This window comes from Passer domesticus, chromosome 4, assembly GCF_036417665.1.
Source record: "Passer domesticus isolate bPasDom1 chromosome 4, bPasDom1.hap1, whole genome shotgun sequence".
Taxonomy (NCBI): domain Eukaryota; kingdom Metazoa; phylum Chordata; class Aves; order Passeriformes; family Passeridae; genus Passer; species Passer domesticus.
Window position 1 is genome coordinate 30,084,447 of NC_087477.1, and position 23,526 is coordinate 30,107,972.

Here is a 23,526-nt window from a genome sequence, read left to right on the forward strand (position 1 = left end):
CCTTTTCTTGTGCCTGGTGAGGGGAGAAAGAAATGTTTGCATAAACAGGCAGGAGCACACACAGAATTTATTTTGATTCACAAGGTTTTGGTCCACCCTCAACTCAAACCAGGTGCTTTTTATCTGAATATTTCATCATAGGCACTGGGGTTTCCTAGTGTGATGATGTCTGAATGGTGTCGCTTTGTGGGAGGTTTTTTGGGGTTGATTTTAATTTGTTTGCTTGCTTTTTTTAAGATTTATTGGATGGCAGTAACACCAGGGAGAGATGAGGAAAGGGAACTCAGAGTCACTTGTGATGGATTGCTGGTAACAGAATCACCTCTTAGACCTAAAATTGAACCTAGAGGCAACTCAGGCAGTTGCTGGAAAACCTGACAGAGGCTCATCTACCTGCTGCTTGGTTTAATCACTTGTGCAAAACTCCCCAACGTTGTCATGGAATTTTGTGGGATTTGATTACATTAATGAATAACTCTTGCCTGCAGCTGCTAGCGAGAGGACACTCAGCCTCACATCACCCCCTTATGTGCTCTTGATATCTTTTCCACAGGTACTGCATGTTACCTTTAATCAGCAAGACAATTTCCTTTAAATGTCACTTGGTCAAATGACATTCCCCATGGTGAAGAACCAGGGAGGGCTGAGGTTGTCAGTGCAGGCAGGGAGGCAAAGGGGCATGGGGATGCTTTCCCCAGCTCCCCTCCTATAGGGAGAGAGGAGTGCACAGGACTCTGAGCAGCTGCTGGTAAAGGAAGAAAGGAGAGTTTTAGTCAGGTTTGGGGGGCTGGTGAAGGTGACAGTGATGCTGCATTTCTTGTGACACACTGCACAAAAGTCTGAGCTTTCGGCAGAGGTTTTGCACCCTGGTCACATCTAGCCATGTTCATCTTCTCTTGGGATTTCTGGCTAGCAGGGAAAAATGTAAACTTTTTCAGGCTATCCCCATCTCAAAACTGGATTTTAAATGACTGGCAGAGGGAGGGAAAGGCAATAGTCTTATTTCTTTGATTTTCAGGGAGGGCTGATTCTCTCAGATGTTCTCTTAGGCTGTGATTTCTATCTTTTTTTCCCCCAAAAATATTTGTCAAGGTCATGCAGATTATTGTCAGATGAAGTCTAAATGAATAGTAATAATAAAAGGGATTATGTAGACAATAATCATTCTTCACTCATAGTTTACAAAAACTTTCTGTTCCATGGTATAAGATCATTTTTGATTTATTTTTTTAAGTGCTAAGCAGATGCTCCACTGTAATGAGAGGAAACAGAAGTGGAAAACACAGAGGCTCATACTTAAACAAATGAACAGATGCAAGGAGTGCAAAACAACAAGGTAAACAAATGAGTGTGTTGAGTAAACAACCTAAAACAAATAGGAAAAAACCACAAACAATCAGCCTGCACCAGTCTGGAGCTGGTATTAATCACTACCCCAAAATTTTCAGATTTTTTTTTTTTTTAATGGAACTTGAAAATGAACTTTTCTAGCAAATTTTCAGCATACCTTTGTATGGAAATCCCTGCCACTGCCCCAGAACTGGTGCTCATCTCAGAGTCCAGACAAGGCTGCTGTAATGCTCACTGCTGCCTTCTCACCCCCCCTGAAGCAAACTGAGAGCTGGGGAATGCAGGAGACATGCTCATGTTGTAACCTGGATCCTGCAGGAGAGTCAGAATAGGGGCTCTTTTGGGTGCTCTGATGGCTCCTCCAAAATTGCAGCTTGGCTGCTGAGCTCCTGGACATGGAAACTCTGTCAACTCTCACCTTCCATCCTAGGAGACACACACAATACATTTGTTATGGACCGCAGTAAATAGCTGCCACAGCTGTACAGTTTTCCTGGTGTCTATCAGATATAGGGACTTATGGTATGCTCTGCACAGATGCTGATATCAGTGCTGGGCTGGGCAGAGGTGGAGGAGACAGAAATGACACTTCAAACTGGACAGGAAAGTCTAGATGAATTCTGTCTCTTGCTAGATGTCAAAAGCTCTTCTCAGTCCAGAACACCAAGCTTGGGAGTTTTCTGTTTCCAGGGATTGACACTGGAAATTTGGATCTGACAGCTTTTCTCTCTACTCCCTACATCAGATGATGAAAATTGCTTTTCCTGTGTCTTCAGCCTCTGCTTGGTCTTTCCTTTTGTCTCTGCTTAAATGTGCATCTGCACAGAAAGGAGCTAGACCCAAGGCTTTTTTGGATCTGCTTTTCTGCAGAGCCGCTCTCCTGGCTAACAGATTCTGCTCTGTTCTCCTCTATTAAAGGGCTTTGCACAACACACAGACAGCATTTAGGGAAAACAAGCCCCAAACACAGCTGCTGGTGCATCTGAAAAGGGGATCAGTGTTGAGCATCCTGCTACCAACTCCACTGCTTTCTTCCTCACTGCTGAGGGAAGTTGCTGCTGCCTGGAATTTTGCTGTGGAAAAAAAAAAAAAAAAAAAAAAAGCCTGGAATTTTGCTGTGCAAAACTGGGGGTCAGCCCAGTCTGAACAGACTGAGCCTGGCAGTGCTGTGACCCTGTCCTCTGCCTTGCTGGTAGCTGTGGTAATGGCAAGTGGAGACAAAGGGAATGGTGAGCTCCTGTCCACACCGTGGCAGGAGACCAGCTGCTGCTTAACTCAGGGATGCACAGCTTTTTCTGCTGGAAAATCCTTCAGTACAGAGCACATGTTGTAAGTAGCTGATGAATTTCACTCCCTGACATTTCTGTGATAAGGAAAAGATGGGCAGCTCCTAATTTCTGAAAAACATTTAGACATTTTTGCAAGTGCTTACATAATTTTAACCCAGTGTCTCATTACCTGCTTTTGAACAAGGTTATTATTCATTCTTTATAAGATCTCCTCCTCTCTCCCTGTCATCATTTATCCTTCTTAATTAACAAATGGCATCAATTAAAATGTCAAATACACTCTGCACAGAACATGCCAAAGCCACACTCCATTGTATGTTTAAATGAGAACATCCCCCTGTGGCTCGGCAGAGACGAGGATAGAAAATCTTGTCTGAAATGCAATTCAGAGCCCTGCCTGTAAGGAAGGCTGGCACTTGTCTTGCACAGAGGAGCAGACCTGACAGCCACAAACCTCTCTTCCGAAAATCTACTCGTTAATTTAGATAGTTGGCTACTTGGGGTGGGAAAAAGCTGATTGCTTGGCGCTTATCTTAAATCAGCCTACTGGCCCCAGGGCTGGTCAGTGCTGAATATCTGGGTTCCCAGGAGAGTCATCAGGAGCTGAGAGGGAGAGAAAAGCATTACCAGAGCGTGATGCAAATCCCAGGTTTACATACCTATTTTAGGATAGGATGAATCACCCTCTCCTGTGGTGAGGCAGTAGCTCTGAGGGAAATGAAGCCTGCCCGAGCCCTGAATCTCTCCTGAGCACAGCCTACCCCAGTGACTGCTGTGTCTAAGTAGTTAATTTTTTGACAGCTGAAATTAGCTGAGCTGTTCCACAGTGTTTAGTGTGGCATGAGGGCAGGCTGCCTCTTCATCAGGGGATTTATCAGAATGCTTCATCAAAATGTATTATAGTAAAGGGTGTTTAGAGGGCATGACCATCATTTTCTAGGAACAAATACTACTCACCCACTAGGGCCTAATGGTAAAAGCCCTTCACTGTGAACACTCTGCTTATTTCAGGTCCATTGTATGAAGCAAACTCTAATTTCTGCTCATGCAGATGTAGCAGAAATGCAATTTGTACAGCCCAGAACAGCAGATAATGTTCTTCCCTTGAGAATTAGTTCATGATGTGACTCTGAGCGAGCCCCTTACTCCCACTTAGCTGTGCCCCTGCTGTCCCTGGCAGTCTGCAGAAAAGCATTGCCAGTTTGGCAGGACCTGTTCGCTGCCCATTAGGTCTTTGAATCAGGATTTTTACCTAAGAGCTGAGGTCAGGGGCTCAAACCCTGTTGCACTAGAGGCTATAAAAATGCACAATGAAAAAGGATTTTGTAAATAACAGTATTGCTATACAGTACTGGTAAAACTATTGATGCTTGTTCAAAGATACACATATGTAATCCAAGCTGGCTTCCAGCTGCCAGTCACAGCAACACCTTCCCCTTTGGTAAGACTTTTTTGTGTTTTCTGTGCCGGCTGCAGCTGTACCATGGTGCCAGCACTCAGAAATCCTGCAGGAAGACCTCTGTCTCTGCTGCAGGCTACAGCAGGTCCCAAAGCAGAGTGCAGGTTTCCATGTCCTGGGCAGTACAATAAGACCAGAAGGAAACACTTCCCTGTTAAAACACAAGCTGGCAGATTAAATGGCTCTTGCTTCTCTCAGCCAAAGGGCAGGCAGAACTGCAGGGCAGCATTCAGGCTTTATTACTGACTTATCAGAGGAAATCTAAAGCTCAATAATTACATTTTTTAAAAACCATAAGTGCAATTCATAGGATGTGCATGCACCTCGAGGGACTCCTGTGGCAGTAAGCCAAGGTCAGACAGGCATTCTCAGGAGAAATGCTGATGTTTTATCTCAATTCAAATTTGGTAATGGCAATGTGTGTGCTTGGTGGGCTGCTGCTACTGCCTCTCTCTTCCAGACCTCCCCTTGGTCTGCATCTCTTGCTCAGTGAAGCTTGACTCAGGTGAAGCACAAATAATAAAATTCAATTCACACATAGGAAAAATAAAGCAGTGTTTATGTTTGCTGGCAGAAAATAATTCTGATGGACAACTCCCACATCTGTTTATTTCTTAAGCATTGCACACAACCCATTTCCAGTAAGTGAAAGCCCAGGATTTAGGAAATCTCCTTGGTTTATTTGGTTAATTCATTCGATAAAAGCTTTGCTCAAGAAGGCATCTCCACTCAGCAAAATGCCAAAGTTTATACTTAAATTCAAGCAAATGCAGAAATCCCGTTGAAGAGAAAAGGATTTGTTAGGTGTGTAATGGTTGCTTTGTGCTTAAATATTTAGCTAACTAAAGTGGTATTAAACAGATGCTTGCATGACTTTCTTGAATGGAAATCTGAGAGGGTACTGCAGTAGGAAAACAACCCAAATCTGGGTTGATAAGCTGTCTGGAGCACTGGGTGGGTGCAGCTGTCTGTCTGTGAATGGCTTCTGGTCTGTATTAGGGAGGGACTGATGTGCTGCAGATGACAGTTTGCCAGTTGGGGTGACTCAAAGCCTTTTTTCTGCAGGATGTGAAAAACACATTGGAAACAACACCATGGGATAAAAAAAACCTTCAAAGATTTACACATGTAGTTATGGGCTCTAAAGTCACTGCTGCCAGTGAGAAAAGAGGTTTTAGAGCTTCAACATCTGCTCGGTCCTCGTTAGTAGTTATGCTTAAAATTATTAGGAAAAGTGAATAGAAAATCCCCTCAGGCTGCTGTTTAAATACATGGTGTTTTTACGTCTTGAGTGCTGCATGAAATTTGTTTGTCTAGCTCAAAAATGATCTAGCAGATCTGGGTAACCTCCAAAACAAGGCAAGAAGGATTATCAGTAGTATGGAGCAGTTTCCTCTAAGAGGTGATTAAATGGTCCAAGGCTGCTTGGTGTGGGGAGGAAAAAAAGGTGTCTGGGAGGAAGATACATGGGAAAATTATAGAAGTAGTTTGGTAGAGAGGGGGAAGTTGGTTGGTCTTATAACTCAGGAGTCCAGAACATCAAGTAAGATTATAGAGTAGCAGACTTGATACAAGCAAAAGAAACCTTTGAATTTTTTTTTTTCTGACAGTGGTAATCTGTGTTGCCAAAGTCACTGCCAAATTGGAGTCAGATCTTGAACTGTCTTTCAAGCTGGGGAGCAAAAACTAAAGTTTTCAGAGGGGAGGATCCTCTAACAGAAAAGGGCACAAAAATGTCCTGAACCACCTAGGGAAGTTTTCACCTTTTTCAGTTAGCAAATTAAGCCCTTGCTGCTACAGAAAGGGAGTCTTGTGATTTTACCCAAGGATTTAAGAAATCCCCTATAAAAACTAGTTAACATTTTCCTAACCTATTCTTCTGATTGGAAATCTGTTATTCACAGACATGAACCATCTTCTGAATTGCCAGTCTTAATTTATTCATGACTTAGGTGAATGTATTTGCAATTGTACCAGCCTTAACCCTCAGCACGAGAGGCTTTTCCTTCTCCCCTGGTGTTTATTGCCCTCATATATTTTGTAAAATTACAGAAAACCAGCATTGCAGGGAAACATTCATGGTTAAGTAGTCCTTATCCTCACTTCAAAGCCAATCTAGTAATCCTGATAAAATTCCTGACTGATATTTGTGTAACCCATTTATGAAGACATTGAAGAGAGAAAACATCCACACTGTACTTGGCAGATGTGTGCTAGTGTTTTGCTTCTCCACCTTTGCATTCAGGAAAAGAGAATGTACTGCTTCATTTTTAACTTCAAAGGGGAGAATTAAAAGAGAATGTGGAAGAATGAAAAAGCTTACTCTCTAGCCATCTAGACAAACCAGACAGGAATAAATACATAAAAGGAACAGTCAAAAGGGTCAAATTGTTGGATTACAGCAGAAATGCTTTAAGTAGATGCTCAGAGTAACTGTGTGTTACCCATGAGAAAAAAAAAAATTAAACGGATTACAGTCAAACAGTGCAGTAAAAAAAACCCACTAAGGAAAGCTAGAAATTATGCTTCAAGGCTCAACACGCACAAAAAGATATGCCCAAATTCTGGAAATTTAAATGCTAAACACTAAAAAGAAGAGCCATGGGGAAAAAAAAATGGGGAGAGGGGGTTGGGTGTGATGCTCAGCCTGCTAAATGCACTTTCCACCTCCTACATACATCAGAAAAAGGGATGTTGTTGTCAGTACTGTAGGGATAATAAATGATTGAGGCACAGTCAGGGGCATCCAGAGAGGATCAGACTATGTAATAAAAAGGCATTAAAAAAATTCATTTTGAGTAAAGTGAGGGAGCTTTCTCATATTGCAACATCTCTTTCTGGGGTGCTTTTCTGACAATCTAACTCTAATTAAATTACTGATAGAAAATGTTTCCAAGTAAATTAGAAGGAAGAATAGTAACCAATTGCAAAAGCTAACTAATATTCACACAAGAGGTGTCAAGGAATGCAAGTAAGAAAGTGTTGACCTACCAGCTCTGTTCTTTTCATGTACTCTTTAAATAGCTCTTGGTACCACAGGGATGGAAAGTGGTAAATATAACAAATATTTTTGAAGTAAAGTCTTGGAGCATCTGGTGTAAACTGTAATTAAGAATTGAATGAGTAGGCATTTGGATAAATTAATCCAGTAAGGAAAAAACACAACTGTGCAGTTTTTATAAAAAATATACAAATCTATTTGTACAAATCTAATGAAGCTGTCTGCAATGTGTGTATTAATAACAAGAATCCAATAAATACAAAATACCAGATTTTTAAAAACTTTTGACAGAGATTCTCTGACCAGTCTTTTAAAACTATCAGGGGATGAGAAAAAAGGTTAGTTTGTTTGTCTTGTTCCTATGTATTAATTGTTTGCAATTAGTTTATTCCAAACGCATTTTTTATCTTAAAAGATAAGTAACAAAATGAAGAAGTAATGGCAGTCTATACAATGCTCCTAAACCATGAACCTGGTATGGTCTGCATAGTCACAGGTGATTGCAAAAGTAGTGATTAGGAAGCAATGAAATTTCCTGGTATTTTCATGCTAGTCCAGAGACACAAATCTAAACTTGCTATTGAAATGTTGAAGACATTAAGTGACTGGCTGATAAAACAGCAGACAGAATCCAGTGTCAATAAATGTAAAGTAATACAATGGAGAATGGTGCTAAGTATGTGCACATAATAAGGGGCTTAGGTGAAATATTTTTCCAGGAAAAAGAGGTTGAAATTACAGTGAGTTCAATGAAAACAACAGCCAAAACTTTTTTTTCACCTCCCCTCTCCCACTGAAAGAAATGTTACAATATTTTTATAAGAAAGCTATGGATCCTGCTAGGTCTCAACCTCCTTTCTCCAATATCCTCCGTGTTACAAGAGTGCAGACCCATGGTATTGTAGTGCCTTTATGTCTACATAAAGGGCACTATGCAGACAACTCTGCATTTTCCTAATTCAAAATGCTGAGCTCTTCAATTTAATTGACTTCCACATCTACTTTCCTTAGTTTATGAAAATTTTCCAGTCCAGATCTGGACACAGCAAATTGTAGATGTCAAAGTGAGACACTCCATCTGGGCAGTGGAAGTAATTAACTGCAGGGAGAGATTGCCCAAAGGTGACAGCAAACCATCCCTCACATCAACTTTTTTGAGTGAGATCGAGCTCCTCTGCTCTGAGGTCAGTGCTGGTTCAGAAGCAGGACTTTGGGCTTGACACTGGCTCAACTCCTGTGCTCCACAGCCCCCACCTCAGCTCTCTCAATACGTCTTTCCTCACCATCCTCTCTACTGTACATGCACTTCTCCCCCAACAAAACGCTGCTCGAACCGTATTGCATTTACTAATTAGGATAGCAGTCACTAATTAAGTTTAAATTCCAATGTACCAATCAAATTTTATTTCCTAATTGTGCTACATTATCACTAATTAGAATAGCAGTTTTTACTTAATGGATTATATTTAAATTAAGATGTCTCCATCCAATGTTTTTTCCTACTTACATTTTAACTAATTGGTACTGCAATTATTTAGTTACATTGAAATTGAAAATATATCAGGCTGGTGGGGAATCATAGGATAGTTTGCTTATGTCTGTATGATACTAGTAGGAATGATTAAGATATAGTCCAGTTAATTAGTTCTGGAATCAAAATAATTTCCAAAGTGTTTGAATAAGAAGTGAATGTATGTTAGTCCCTTGCCACAGCATTAAGGAGGAGTTTATTATGGGCTCAGTAGAAATCTTATATGGTTGTGGGTACTAATCAGCTCAGATTCTAACTGCAAATGTTTGGGCTCAGCTTCGGGAGGGTATTTAAACATATACCTGTATTTAGGCATGTCCTTACTGGTCGTCCCACATTTCTGAGTCAAAGTCTTTTGATTCCTACATGTCAACACTTTACTGATTCTGAGATGCTGTGATTTAAGGTTGGAAGGGCCACTGGAGGTCATCAGGTCCAACCTCCCTGCTTAAGCAGGTTTCCCTAGAGCACTGTGCTCTGGATTATGTCCAGATTGTTCTTGAATATCTCCAATGAGGGAGGCTCAAGAACCTCTCTGAACGGCCTGCTCCAGTGCTCTGTAACCCACTTATAGTCAGGTGAAACTTCTTGTGCCCATTGCCTCTTGTCTTATTGCTTGGCAGCACTGAGAAGAGTCTGGTTCCATCCTTTTGATATGGTCCTTTCAGTTAATCACATACATTGATAAGGTCCCTCTCAATCCAGGCTAAACTGGCTCAGCTGCATCAGTCTTTTCTCTTAAGAGAGGTTTTCCAGTCCCCTCATCATCCTTGTCACTGTCTACTGGACTCACTCCAGGAGCTCCATGTCTCTCTTGCCCTGAGGAGCCCAGAATTGGACACAGCACTCCAGACACACTTCACGAGGGATGAGCATAGTGGCAGGATCACTTCCACCTTCTGGCAATGCTTTTCCTAATTCAGCCCAGGATACCATTGGCCTTCTCGGCCACCAGGGCACAGCTGGCTCGTGGATGGCTTGTTGTCCACCAGGACCCCTAGGTCCTTTTATACAGAGTGCTTTCCAGCAGGCCAGCCCCCAGCCTGTGCTGGTGCCTGGGGTTGTTCTTTACCAGGAGCAGGACCCTGCACTTGCCTTTGCTGATTTTCAGACTATTCCTTTCTGCCCGGTTGAGCTCCTGCTGAAGGGCTACACATCTCTCTGAGGAATCAGCCCCTCCTCCCAGCTTTGTGTCACGAGTGAACTTCCTGAGGAGGCCTCTGCCCCTTCATCCAGTCATGGGTGAACAAGTTAAACAAAACTGGGCCTAGTAATGACCCCAGTGGGACACCACTAGTGACAGGCCTCCAAGTGGACCCTGTGTCACTGATCACAACCCTGAGATACGCTGTTCAGGCAGTTCTCAATCTACCAGTGTTTTTGTGATGGCTAAGAGAAAATAGGCTTTGAAGTGTTACCGGCCACGCTGCACCCTATTCTGTAACGCCATCCAAATAGATGTTGGTAATGCTGCACAAATACAGGATGCTGACAATTAACGAAGAAGTAAACAGCAGCCTTGAATCACAGATACACACCACAATCCAGGACAGAGGCTTATTACCAAGATAGGTAGGGCATGGAGAGGGAATCATCACTAAAGGAGTTGTGATTCTTGCTGTCTGCTGATTGTGACCTTAAGCAGCATGTGGGGAACTGCATTTTAGATTGCAGCAAATGCCATGAGCTGGGGGTTTTAGTGCCACAGCCCTTCAGAGGAGCACAGCATCCAAGCTGCAGGCCACGCTCGTCCTTCCCGAGTGCCAGCTGACCCCTTGCTCCTAAAAACACCCGAGCTCAACAAGAGTAAGGGACTCTGTTCTTGTGAGCACTGCACATGGGGATGAAGACCTACAGCCTTGGAAAATCTCTGTGTATTTTCTATTTAGTGTCATTGTGAGCCTAAAGAGGAATGGGGTGGCGTTCTTATGGAAACTCTGCCTTTTGTTTTTTGTAACCCAGCATGTAAATCTTGAAATCTGCTTGAAAACAGCCAGGCAGTTTTGTAAACAGCATCATGACAGAAGAAAATACCTGGGAAAAGAAGTCTAGAATGACTTACTTACTTACTATCAATTTAAGACTTGCAATATTATTAAGAGCAGATGGGGGGGGGGGCAAAATTACTCAACTGATCTATAACACGTTAATAGCCTTCCTCATAATAGGTGATGTTAAAGAGAAACCAGCTAGATAAAGTAAATAAATAAATACATGAGGTAAAAAGAGGGTTAAATTAGAAGGAGAGGTTATGGAGGCTTCATAGGCAGAAGGCCCCATTAAAACATGTCATTAAATGCAAAGTTTTGTATCCCTGAGGTTTTAAAAATATTTCAGCAATATCAGCTCACCTCACTTCCCCAACCTAAGAGGGTGAATTTCAAAAAATGCTCATATTCAGCATTACCTTCCTCTTCCTCCCAACGCGTGCTTTCTGGGCTTTACAGAAGCAGACTGGAACTCCAGAGAAATCCATTAAGAGAAATTCAGTCCTTTCAAAAAACCTGCACCATGTAAGGATAAATGCAGAAGAAAAGATACCAGAAAGTCAGATTTTCCTCATATGAAAAAAGATGGAGTTTTGAAAGTCCTCTAACAGCCAATGTCATCAAAAGCTCCTGGTGTATTGAAAAAGAACAGAAAATGTCAATGGAAAACTACTTAATAGAGGCAGAAGGATCAGTTTGAGAGGTAGGAGATGATAAGCTAAGCTAGCAATGTATGTTTGAGAGACTGATTGTGTCCTTCATTGTAATGCAGCTATAGACATGAAGGCAGATGCTGTATGATTATTCTTTAACAGTGAACTATGAGGGGATTTTATCCATTTTATTTCTAATTTACTCTGACTTTGTAAAACCGTGGTACTCCAAGCTCTGCTCCAGCATGCTAAGGACTCCTGTCTGTATGATGTGAACAAATGATGAAAGACCTGGGCTGTATTTTTCTGTCTGTGTAACTTATTTTAAGCAGAATGTGGAGTCTTTTTCCCAACAAACTTGGATGGCTTTGGGAGTGTAGCTGCTTTTGACTGAAATGGGGAACCCAGCTGAGAGTCACGGCCAGGCAAATTTCTCAGAGTTGGGTCAGCTCCAAATGGAAACTACAAATCTGCCACTGGGTGAATACCCAAGGGATCCAAGCAAGCATTTGTGGGCTACTCATATTTAATACAGTATACACTTCACCCTCAAAATATCTGTGTTTCACCCTCTGGCTTAATAAGTAACAGAAAAAGGGGGAAAAACCTTGGGTTAGATACACAACTGGTAAAATTGCATGGAGATGTCCTGATTTACTGTTCTGTACCAAAGGAATTGTTTCGTGGTCTGCAATTCAATAACCACCTTTGATGCTTACAGGAGGTGCCCTCAGACAAACTATATAGGGACCAGTAGGAGCATTTCTGATTGAGTTAGTTGCTGTGAGAATATGATGTATGCCACATCATAAGTTTTTTGAGCTCTGTATTGCTTTTAGAGATGTTTCCACATATTTGTTTTCTTAAGCTCATGGGGTTTAGCACACCAGCTTTGGATGAAAAGAAAGAATCAGGTTCATACCTTTGCCCTCCGAGTTGCAGTCATCCAAAGAGAAAAAATTGCCCTGATTCGGACTAAAGAATAGAAAGAAGACTTAGATGAATGCTGTAACCATAAGGCTGCATGCAGGAACAGCTTAATTTTTGTTTAGTGTGAAGGTGAGGGAACCCAAAACGATGGGATTCCATTTTTACAAAAGTTACCTGGTGGGTAATGTGGTCATGCTCCACACTATGGCTCAAGACCTTCAGACCTACCATGAAATGTGTACAAGCTTCCTGTCTAGTCTGGTTTATATTCAAAGCATTATCTAAATCTAGTGTACAATAGTGCTCATGCTTTCTTATATAAAAGCATGGAAGGTACAACTGAGCATAAATGGTATGAAATCAGTAGGGAAGCATTACTGTTAGCAGCTCTGATTGCAAAATCTGAACTTCAATGTACTATTTTTGTTCTCAGTAATTGAAAAGGTTAAAAGAGATTATACAAAGCACCGTGTGTGTATGATAACTATGACAAACTAGTTAGCAAAACTGAGGAGCTGGTGTTTAAGTTGGACACACTAAGTTTACACCAAATTTTATTGAACTGTAAAGCTGGTGGGGAAATATCTTCTGATCCTTCTATGAAATTCTTCAGCACAGCCCTCACCCCACACAGATGGGAATTCATTTGCTAAAAGGACAGTTGGCAGCAAAGACCATCCTGAGCTTTGTGGGCTATGTCTCTTCAGGAGACATTATTATGGCAAACACTCCCTCTGTGCTGAGACATTTAAACAGTCTTCCCGGCAATGTTAAAAATGTAAGGTGTGCATGATTATGAAATATAACTATACAATGACTTTCATATTTAAAAAGCAGCAGAATGTTTTCCAGCTGCGGCCAGTAAAGTGTCAGGGCATGATATTACTCTCAGCATTCATTTCTGAAGGCAAAACTATTCCTGCTTCCCTCACTCCCTCTCTGAAGTGTTCTCCTCCACACCTGTTGGTCTCTGTTGTTTGAGGCAAGTCTTCATTATTCATTAGCTTCTGAAACTGACTGAGAAATCCAGACCCAGAAAGCAGTCCAGCACTAGTGAATTTTCTCCCATTTCTTTCACAGGGACAACTTGTTCATAGGTATAATCCAGATAAAAATCTCCTGCAACCCAGATAAAAATCTCCAGGGCAGTTTTGCTGAAGATAAGAGAAATATTCCTCATAGGAATGCAGCAAATACCTGCCAACTTTCTGACTGAGCAGAAGGTCATAAAGCAAGTATAACTCAGAAAAGCAGAGGCATATATAAACATCAAAATGAGAGGTGAGAATTAAAAGCAGCTTTTTGTACATATGGGAGTGGAAAACAGCTGAATAAAACAAACTCAACATTAATGCCAGCATGGTTTTCTGCCTAACAAAATGCAAAGCCATATGTGTGGAGCAAAAGAAAATGGCCGCACTGATTTCCAGAGCTGGAAGAAAAGCCAGAAGGAAAAGGAAAGGAAGGGGAATTGGGAGCAGCAACTACTGGATGCTGCCAGGATCTCTGACACCATAAAGAATGTTAGAAGATGTGGGACAAGAACAAGAGTGCATTATGATGTGTTTGTCTTCAGTGAATACTCAAAGTAGCAGCAACACAATTCTGTGGATTGAAATTCAACCAGTGACACAGCCTCGTCACAGACAGGTCAATACTTTTGCTGTCATGGATAACAGATGTTGTGTCCAAAGGGGCCAGAAGCCATCTGCTTATGTCCTGATCTACAAAGCTCCACAACTTGAGAGAACAAAGAACCTGGGAGCGTAAAATGTTGCCTCTGTTGTCCTTTAGAAGTCTGACAAAACTTCCCCTGAAATCGCAATTTCTCTGGGCTGCTCAATCCACTATTTGGTTGTAGCTGCATTTCTGTAGATTAGTCTTTATTTGTCTTTATTCTTGCATTCTGCTGCTGAAGGCTTGTTCTTCCTCATACCTGGTTTATCTGTGTTATTTTACTCTGTTATATTGTGTTCTCCGTGGTTTCCCTTTACCAAGAGTGTGTGTTTGCCTTGCTCCTTCCTTGATGATTTTGAAGATCCCTGACCATTCCTGACCACTGGGTACCCTCAGACCATCCTTATTGCTCAGACTTCTGGCCTTAGCTGCACCTTGGTCGAGTTATTGGATTTTCTTCTGGGTTAGAAGGTCGTCACTCAGCTGCAATCTCTCCATCTACCCTAGTGATCCTCATCACATAACTCCAGAAGCCACATGAACTTAAATGGGTCAAAAGAAGAGTGTAGTGAAATAAGAGGGACCCACAGTAGTTGGAAATTACATTAAAGGCTCCCAAGATCCAGGAAGATGTATCTCATATTATTTCTAGCTGTCAGTTCTGGCAAGTAGTTTGTGTAACTAAGTCTCAGCAACCAAAAAAAATGAGCATGTTTTTTTTTGTGTCATCCAGAGCTTGTTAATGTAATACGTGCGCTTTGAGTGTTATGATTATTTATTATTAAACTGAGGGAAACATTGCATGAGTCTGTCAGGCTTTCAGGAATAGCTTGCTCTCTTGCACATGCCTTTCCCTCATGTACAGTTTGGCACCTTTGAGCGCATTGTTTTTGTCTGTGCTTACTTTAAACTGAGAAGCTTGAAGAAATGCAGCAACAGCCACAGGGGAAAAGGGAAACCAGTTATTTATAGCATTGAGCAGTTCAGCTTTCAGGATGATAATGAGCATGTTTAGTTCAAGCAGTGCCCTAATTCTGAGTGCTTAAGGATGTCCTGCACTTGAGATATTAGGGCTGCTCTTAGCCCATGTCTCTCCCATGCCACCAGGGCTGTCTTTGAAAGGACATTTGTGCTCAGATGTGTGAGCTATGAGTCTGAGCTCAGGCATCACTGGATGCACCTAGAGACCATCCAAGACCCATCTGGGTGGCTCAGCACAGCTGGCAACTTCATGTGGTGTCAGAATGGCGAGCCCATGAGGAGGAGAGCACCTTCTCCTCCATCTGGATAGTCAAGATGGTCTGCAGAGTGCAGAAGGGTTTGCCAGAAGGTGTCTGCTGTGAGGATGTTTGCAGATATGAGACTTGTCTGAGATGGTACAGGGCTATGTGATGCTGCCAAAAAGCAGAATGTTACAGGTAACTTTTGAGCTTTAAAAAGAGGGTATTTGTCATGTGAGAGAATCTATGGGGACTTTGTAGCAAGTGGTCATTAATTCTGTCAGGTTAGTTAGGTCCTAGCAATCAGGGATTTTTCCTGTTTTTTCTATCTTATTTCTCCTTGCAGCACAAATTTGACTTTTTTTTTTTTAATGAGAAATGTTTTTCTAGGAGCTCCACACGTGTGCACCGAAGGGGAATTAGTGTTCAACTGATCCTGTTAGCACTATGAAGAAATGCTGATCCTGACAGACACTTTGATGTGCTAAATTAAATCCCAGTGGGCACAGGTACCAAGAGGAGCCCTGCAAAAACATGACAAACAGGCCATCATAATTGGCCAGATTTCTTTTTATTGTAATACATCAATATTTGATTAGCAATAAGTATTTCCTCTGATCTCACTCTTGCTTCATAAGACTGAAAACAAAGGTCGTTTGGGATCTGTCAAAGTTCCCTGGGCTAGTCTCAATCTCTTTTTGAATTCAAGGATATAAAGCCCTGTAGCACCAGTGCGAGGTGAGTTATGCCAACAGTAAACACTTTATTTTTATAGTCTATTGCTTATAGGTACCAGAACAATGTAGGACATGGAGCTGCATTTTACCAGAGGGTATCAGTTGTGGCTTAATTTCACCATGCCAAGAAGGTTGGGTCAATAAAATATTAGAGAGAATTGCCAAATCAGCATGTGAAATAACTTGTAACAGCACAGTAAAGTGGAAATTGGTTTTGCCTTTTAACATTTATTAACTCTACATTTGTCACACATTATAGACCATGCTAAGTCCTACGTGATGTTCATCACTACACGGGGTATCTGTAGCAAAGTTAAAAACTTGCTACATGAACATATCATGGGCCTGTGATCCATTCCACAAGGGTCTCATCTCTAAGATGGGTCTTCCAGAACTGTAGGTTTAAAGGAACAGATCCCAGACACGTCCTGTGGCTTTTATTTTCAGCTTTTAGTCTTTGTTAGATGTGGATCTATGACTGTTGTACTTTAAAAGAGAAAATTCAATCAACAAAGTTTATACAAACATTTCTGCCCTGTATAGGTTGTTGTTGCAGAGGGTTTTCTTTCTGGCCAGCAGCTTTTTTGTTGCCTCTTGGTTGTAAAAAGAACTACAAAGTTATTTTCTGTGTCTTCAAACATTTTTTTTCTTTCAGTTACTTTAGTGCCTTCTGGACTCTCCCTGCCATCCAGGACTTAGAGTGCCAATACATCTTTGCCCTGTGATAGCAACCCCTCACTGATCATGAACAGCCCTTTTCAGAGGGAAGGAGAGGCTCAGAGAACAGCAATTGTACCTCAGCAAAAGTGTACATCCCTCTCTGCTTCCCCACACAATACTTTGGGAGATTGAAGGTAATGAAAATAATTTTAACCCATGTTATCCACTGCAGACCTACTCATGGTGAGCAACAGGTTTAATTGCCTTAGCTACCATTTGTTTTTGTCCATCAGTTATCTAGGAGACATTGTCTGCTCAAGAATAATAGTTGTCATATATATGTGACAGTATTTCAGTCTAACTTCTGCCTTATAACTAATGGTTCAAATATCCAATCCACAGCAAGTTGTTTTGTGGTTTGTTATAAGCTCTGTGTTGCCTGTTTTCTTCCCTCTTGACAGATGCAATTTTTTGAGTTAAGGAGATAAATAAATCCCATATAATGACACAAGAGTTAGCCACAAATATGTGTGGTTTCAAAAATGTTCACAGAATTTTTATTTCTTCCTCCTTGCTGCTGAACAACTTACCTTTGCACTAATAAACACTGGACACAAGAGTTTTAGAAGTAAATTCAGATTTACTCCCGAAAATATTAGCCCGTTCTCTTTTCTTTTTTCTCTTTCTTTCTCCCTGTCAAGTCCTAACCACAGCTCCTAAAGATGAAGTAGACTATTTTAAAATAATTAAAAGTTTCTGCCTTAGCATGGCTTCCATTGACACCACATCTGCTTGAGCGTGGTAGGAAGCAGCTTCAAGCCAATTAAAAGGAGATGGGTGCATTGTACAGCTCCCTTCTCTCTTAGTGAACTTTTGACCAAGAGGGCACTGTATTGATGAATTTCATTTCTTCCTAATCTGCTTGTACTCTGCTTGATAGCTTGGGGCTTTGCTCTCTTCTGTTTCAGTACAGTGACCCTGCTCTTGAGAAAGCTGTGGGTTCGAGGCAAAGAATTCAAGTTATTACAAGATGTTGAGCACACAGATCTCTCCTTGGCTGTCTGCAAAGTGTTGCCTGGAAGTTGAGAAAGGCTCTTACCCCAGACAAGAAGTAGTAAGGCATTATTTCACAGCTTTTGAGGCAGTAACAAAGAGTTTCACTCAGCACTACATAGATAAATAGACTAAGTCCTTCAGGGTGACTATGTGAAAGGGACAAACTAAGTGCACCTGGGGACTGTGTTAGTAAAAGACACGAGTTGTATGAGGCTTCTAAGAGCTATTCTTCAGGCAGGTGCTCACATGCTGGTCAGGCAAGTCAGAGGTCCCCTTACGAGTAACTCTACACATATGACAACAAAAGGACATTTCTGTAAGACTCTGTTTCTGGGATGGTAGCACAAGTATTTTTGCAGAGATCTCAAGATGCAATTTTGCCAGCCCTTCTGCCTGTTCTGCAATGGCTTGTCTTGAGCACAGTTTAGTGAACAGGGCCGAAGGTGCAATGTTGCAGGATCCACAGACTCCAGCCTGCTCACTGTGATGCTAGCCAGACAAAATGGGTTTGATTTTTAGCCTTGAGCACTGGTCAACAAAGAGTGTTGGCCTCAAATAGCCGTTCCTTGAATAGCCAGGGGAGTTTTTTATTAATTTCTGCTAATTCTTGGATGTTAGATGCTAATTGAGATATGCAACAACAGAACATGGCCCCAGATCACTTCTTGTGAGCAGAGGATGATGCTGAGAGGAAAGCAGTTTACATATCCTTCAGGAGAAAAGCAGAGCAACGAAAAAAAAAAAAAAAAAAAAGAAGTTCTTATACATAGCTACAAGGAAATACCTGACACCTACATCTTAATATTGGAAAAGTCCTTTGCTGTTCAGAGACCGTACATTCAGCATCTAAATGACAGGTGGAAGTAACGTTCTGAAACTAGTACACCATGAATTTCTATTTCCTTAGGAATTTAATATTTATAAAGTGGCTTAGCTTTGAATTGCTATGACAGTATCACAGCATTAAAAGACTTGCCTGTCCTGATAGTATAAATGTAACTGCTTTCCCCAAGAGCATTCTTGACTAGTCTTTTTCCAGACTATTTTATTTTTTTTCAGTTATGACACTTTCCACACATACAGAATGTGTTCTTGTGGCATGGAAAGAAAGTAAGTATGACCTTTATCAAATAAAAAAAATATTCATTGCTTCTGTAACAAAGTGTAGATGAAGTAGAGAGACTTGTATTTACTCTATATCTGGAAGACAAATACTGACCAAATCTTTTTATCACCAGTACACCACTCCAAGTTAATTGGAAAGACAGAATGACATCACAAAATCTCATCAAAAGGATTTAGAGATGTCAGTCTGAGTTCCTAAACTTACAGTGAATTTGGCACCTAATTTTTTTACCTAGTCTTTTGGACTTTCAGGATAATAGAAAAGAAATAATGGAATGGATAGGATAATTTAGGAAGAGATTGTGTTTGAAACCACATTATCAAATAAATCACCCTCTGTGGGAGAAAACAATAGAGTGGGACCTTGACTTTACTGGTTGGATAAAGATAAGTATTCAGACAGAGACAACTAAAGCTTAGGGAGATAATAGCTTGTCCATCGGGGCAATGTTGCCAATTAATGTAAATAGCAGCATATAGATCTCTTCAGTATTGCCATTGGGCATGCTGGGAATATTATTAACACCTCTGTGGCCATCTGTTATTAAGGAATTGGAGAGGCAAAAGAAAATAAGAAGAGAGGATCAGCTTCTCATTGGAGATGCAAGAGAGATGCTGCTCTTAATTAAGCAGCATTTTTTTCAGGTCTGAAACAGAGCAAGAGTGTCTGCATTTATTTATTCTGTGCCTCCTTCACAAACATGCCGCATTTTGAAACCCAGGATCAAAACAGATACTTTTCCAAGAGCAAAGCATGGTTTATGCTCCTTACAACACATGGCTTGAGTCATTTGTTAATGTTACTACTTCTTCCTTGTAAGTCCATTAATATTTCAGATGAGGACAACTGTCTACTCCTCACCTGGACAGCCCCATAAAAGATAAAAAATGGCTAATGCCCTGGAGGCTGTGATTTGTAGAAAAGTTACCATTATCTTAGCTCAGCTTATCTTCTTGAAACTGGAGGAAAAAAACTTCTATGACATTATACATTCTAGGCAAAGGAAGATTGTGCCCAGAGCTATTTATTAGGACTGATTATAAAATTATTGTGGTTTTTTTTTCAGCAAGATTATTTTCCTAGCCTGTGGAAAATGTGTATTAGAATGTTCTAGTGGGAAACAGAAATATTGTGGCTTAAATCCGCAAAGAAATTTATTTATAAATACTTCTCTTTTACTTCATGGAAACTGCAATTCTGGACTAAACAGGAAAGATCAGATACACATATTACCTGGCTTGATCTGTGTAGCCACTCTTGACTCCTGAGCAGGGAGGGAGGTCAGTGGCATCATGAACATCCTGACCTTATGGTGCCTCATAAAAACTAGCTTAGAGCTTTTTCTGCAGAAAAGAATGACAGCCTACTGCATTTGATCCATAGGGTATCAAAACCTATACAAAAAATCATTGCCAAATGCACACCTTTTTCTGGTTTGATTAAAACACCTAGTTTTCACAGACTGGTTTCTCCGTGGGGGGGGGGGGGGGGGGGGGGGGCAGGGAAAGAAAGGGGAACTAGGTGCTGTTTGTGATCAATAATACCCAGTTTAGTTCCTCAAGTGGTATACACAGGTGTTTTTGCATTTACTGCTATCTGATTGAAGCAGAAATACCAGGAAAAGACTAACAGAACACGCCTTGTGTCAATACAGCAGCAGCTGCAACAGCATTGCAGAAGAAGTGGAGAATTTTAGAGTGCTGCCAATAAAGTCTTTTCATCTCAAGTCTGAGCTTACAGAACCTTCTGACTTGTACAACAATCTTTCCAAATGACATCTCTGAGATAACACTCACGATTAATGTATGCTGGAAGAATTTGTGTGACTCCTGATTTCAGTCCACGCCCAAAATCAAGATTGGCAACAGAAAAGGGTTCCAGCTAAGAAATTTTAAGCAGCCTTAATAGTCTTAGGAAAACAAACAAACAAATACCAAAAAAGAGCAGAGATATAACAGCATAAATTCTGGGTAACAAAGGTAAGTGCATTGGCCTGACTGACAGATTGATGGTGGGAGATGTTTCTGCCCTGCATGTGTCCATGAGCAGCTGGGGGCTCTGACTGCAGGTGAGGATTTTGCAGAGGTGGCAGTGGATGTGTGTTCGCAAAGTTCCATGGCCTCAGCTTTCCATTACATGACCCAAGGGATGAGCAGATTTGCCCAGCCTCCAGCAAAAGGCAGAGGCTGCCAAAACAGCACTAAGGAACTCTTACTGATATATGTCCTTTTTACTAAGACTTACAAAGAAATTAATTTTGCAGGATGCTGGCCACAAGCTTGAGAAGATTGAGCTCGCCCCCTCACGCCATTAATGAGAGCACACCAATCAACAGCAGGGCTAATTGGCTCCTCAGTTCACTGCTTCACCTTCCTGGCAGGTAAGGCTCTCCTCCATCCTCTTTCTATTACTCTGTTCTGAATTTCATTTCTGGCCTCTGGTTTGTGAACAAGGATTGCATCATTGCATCGTAACAGCAGTTAATTAGGAATGAAAACCCACCCAAATCGATTACAACAAATCAAATTACTCTTAGGACAAAAATGCAGCAATGACAATTGCAGTGAAATATATGAAAAAGCTGTCTTGATGGTTCAGTATTTATAGTGGCCAGCAGCCACTGTAAATTCCTGAGTATAACAGGAAACAAACAGCATGTGTGAAATGATCTCATCTCGTCAGGGTGCTGATTTTATGAGCACTTCTGTTGGTGCTTATCTTCAGACATGTAGATAGATCTACATGTGATCTGAGCATAACAGTTTTGAAGACAGCAGGAAGAGAAGAGCCCTGAATAAATACAGAGGGGGAAAAAAAAGTAAAGGAAAAAGGAAATTTTTAGGAAAATAAAGAAAAAAGTTAAGGGGCAAAAGATCCCTTTGTTTGGTGGGTTTTGTTTAGATTTTGTTTCATTTTTCTATACCCTTGTAAGTGAGAGGAACTGTTCCCTAGTAACATCATTTTTGCAAGCAAACTGTGTTCTCACATGTGTGGTCTGACAGTGAGAGAGACCCCAGCAAGGCTTGTGGTGTGAGAGGAAGGGGCAAGCTCAGGCTTGAGACAGAAATGAACATTTTGGAGAGCCAAGATTTTTATGGAGGAAGCACAGCAGAGAGGTGATAGAGAAGGCAGGAATGCACCACTGCTTTAAGCCGTGGCCACAGGCACAAATAATAATACCTAGGATGTAGTATTAGGTTTAAGAGTTAGGTCTCTGCTCAAAGCAACGCATGGTATGGCTGGTAGAGATGCCCACTGTTCAGGTCCCTTGTAGGCTTTCATTCACACAGAAATACAACCACCAGGAGGTAAATGAAAAGAAAAAGATTTAACATACTTTACAGGTCTTTGAGGGTGAAAAAATTCAGCAACGAACCATTTTCAAGTTCACCTGATTGCTGAGTTCCCAAGGAAGAAGGGCCAAAGAAAGAGGAGAGATGAGTAGGGCTCCCTTCAATAGACAAGTGAGTTTGGGCAAAGGTAGACTGAGAGGTGAGACTACAGGGAAAAAGGAACAAAAGAAAGAAAACAGAGTCTTGCAAAGGTACTGGGGGATACTGGGGTTCCAGAGATGGCTGTGGGGTGCTGGTGCAGAGACAGTGGGATTTATACCTGCAGATAGGATACCTGGATGAGAAATGGTCTTGTTACACAGGGAATTTCTGAAGTTTTTTACCAGGAGTGTGTTCTTAACAGCACTGAAAATACGGCTGGATGGAGCAACGACAGCCAGCATAAATCACCAGAGGGCAGCTAATTAACAACAGTGAGGGACACGGCCCAGTATTTCAGCTGTCCTAAGGTGCTCTGCTTTATCTAGCAAGGAGGTTAAGATGCAGTGATGAATTGACACTATTTAAGTTTCCTTGTTTTTCTTCATATGTGTGTTGGGATGGACTAGTCTAACCACTCTGACTAATTCTCTGAAAAGTAAATGGGTTTGGAGGGCTCTGATTATGCTGGGGGATAATAATCTTTCCCTAATGAGAAAGACCCTGAAAAATACTTTTTTTTTTTTTTTTTTTTTAAGTCTGTGTGTTGAGGAAATGAGGCTGCTATGACATTTCTTTCTGTGTCTCACTCCCTCCTGTCCTTCCCCAAGAACATATTTCCAAGCTGGTCAGACTCACACATATGTAAGTGAGGTGGCAGATGTGTTAGGATATTGGCTTCAGGGACCTAGGGCCCAAGCAGGGACAGAAAACCAGTGCTGAGCTTTCTTTGAAGCATGTGCTTTGCTAGATACCAGAGAATCAAGTAATAAAGTTTCTGCTGTCTCTGCTTCCCAGACAGGAGCAGAAAAAGTTCTACTATTCTTGGGAAAAAAAATAGGATTATAATGAGGGTCCTGGAAAAGGTGTGGGTTTTCTTCTCCAGAGTTTCTTCCCATGGCTAAGGGAGGGTGAGAAATTATGCATGACATTCCTTGAACAGTAATGCCTACAAGCCTCAGATAAAGGTCTCATTTAATTTTCTGTTTATGCATCGATGGCCACAGGCTTCATAAGACTTTGAGCATCCTTTAAGGAAAGGTGTTTATTTGGAGCAGGTTGTTTTATAAGGCTGGTGGATTGGGTTTTTTGTGAGATGAGGAGCAGCCATGTCCAGAGGATCAGACAGTTGGCAATTTTAAAGAACAATTGGACTGAATGCCAGCAACGCTCACAAGTGCAGCTTCTAAATGCATGTAAATGTTTGTGGAAGAACTTCAGACTAATAAACACAAAGTGCTTGTTTGTTTCTCTTTTTATAAACAAAGAACACTAAAGGAAAATTAACATGATTGGAGAAAATAAGGAGATGAACTTGAACAGCTTGCTGCAGTAAATGGATTTTGTCAGCTTTAATG

General features: G+C 41.2%; 2 long non-coding RNA genes across 31 annotated transcripts in view; one reads left to right on the forward strand and one right to left on the reverse strand.

The window, feature by feature from the left end:
* The window catches only part of LOC135298831 (uncharacterized), a 69,265-nt gene that overhangs the window by 40,305 nt on the left and 5,434 nt on the right, over positions 1 to 23,526 (forward strand). For 22 of the 30 annotated variants that reach the window (XR_010360881.1, XR_010360872.1, XR_010360877.1 and 19 more), the window contains 3 exons: positions 13,282 to 15,296; positions 16,491 to 16,689; positions 20,941 to 21,057. This is a non-coding gene — a long non-coding RNA (uncharacterized LOC135298831). Of the gene's footprint in view, positions 1 to 13,281; positions 15,297 to 16,490; positions 16,690 to 17,463; positions 17,610 to 18,610; positions 18,662 to 19,225; positions 20,130 to 20,331; positions 20,657 to 20,940; positions 21,058 to 22,021; positions 22,142 to 23,526 lie in introns of those variants that run through there. The other 8 variants (XR_010360868.1, XR_010360870.1, XR_010360891.1 and 5 more) reach the window with 8 other exon arrangements.
* On the reverse strand, positions 1,206 to 10,449 carry LOC135298833 (uncharacterized). Its single transcript, XR_010360896.1, has 2 exons — positions 8,933 to 10,449; positions 1,206 to 2,423 (listed from the first exon to the last, which is right to left on the reverse strand). It is a non-coding gene; the product is annotated as an uncharacterized LOC135298833 (long non-coding RNA).